Here is a 1,136-nt window from a genome sequence, read left to right as displayed (position 1 = left end):
CGCTAACCCGAAACACCCTAACCCTAACCCGCTAACCCGAAACACCCTAACCCTAACCCGCTAACCCGAAACACCCTAACCCTAACCCGCTAACCCGAAACACCCTAACCGTTGGTTAAAAAAGGTGCGCGCCCAAAAAAAAATCAAATTAAAAAAGTGAAAACTAAAGTAAAAAAAATTCAAAATTCAAAAAAATTAGAAAATTTGTGAAAATTTAAAAATAGTAAATTTGAAAAATCTGAAAACCTAAAAGCATTGAGATGAAAAAACAAAAAAACCAAGAAGAAAAAAAAAGTCGCGGGTGTGGTGTAAAAAAATTAAAATTCAAAACGTCGGAATAAAAAAAATTCAAAATTTTAAAAATACTCGAAAACGGGTGTTAAAAAACGCGCTAAAAAAATCCGCGGATTCCAAAAAAACAAAAAAAAACAAAAAATTTAGAAAAAAAGAATCAAAAATTTAAATATTAAAATCAAAACCTCGGAAAATAGAAAAAAAACGAAATACAAAAAAAAGGGTAAAAAAATGCCGTGGAAAGCCGCGCTAAAAAAAATTCGCGCATTGCAAAATCTGAAAAATCTAAAAAAAAATGAATCGCGAAAAAAAACCAAAAACAATTCGAAAAATTAAAAAAAAAGGAGGTGCGTGCGTGGGCGGAGCGGGGGTAGGGGGAGGAGGGTTAGGGTCTGCATAATAAAATAGCCGCTGCACGGCTAATGAAAAAAATTAAAAATTAAAATTAAAAATCAAATCACGAAAAAAAATTAAATAGAAAAAAGCCAAAAAAAAGGAGCCGTTGCGTGACTAAAAAAATAAATTAAAAATCCAGGATAGAGGTGTGAGGTAAAAAAAAGAGGAAATTTAACCCTAACCAAATAACCCTAATGCTAAGCCTAATCCTAATCCTAAGCCTACCTAACTCCCCTAACTAACCCCCTAACTAACCTACCTACCTACAAAAACTCCACAAAAAAAACAGGAAAGAAAAAAAAAATTTAGTTGTCAGAAAAACAAATTTTTTAGACAATCAGAGAGTCAAGTTACAAAACACAGTTCATTTTTTTCAGGTAACTTGCGTGTTAAAATATATCAGAAGTTTTCAAGTAGCAAAATTTTTTAAAAAGAGGGGGGAGAGA

The sequence above is a fragment of the Trypanosoma equiperdum genome, assembly GCF_001457755.1.
Source record: "Trypanosoma equiperdum strain OVI genome assembly, contig: ctg_135, whole genome shotgun sequence".
Classification (NCBI taxonomy): Eukaryota; Euglenozoa; class Kinetoplastea; order Trypanosomatida; family Trypanosomatidae; genus Trypanosoma; species Trypanosoma equiperdum.
Note: the sequence above shows the minus strand (reverse complement) of the source record.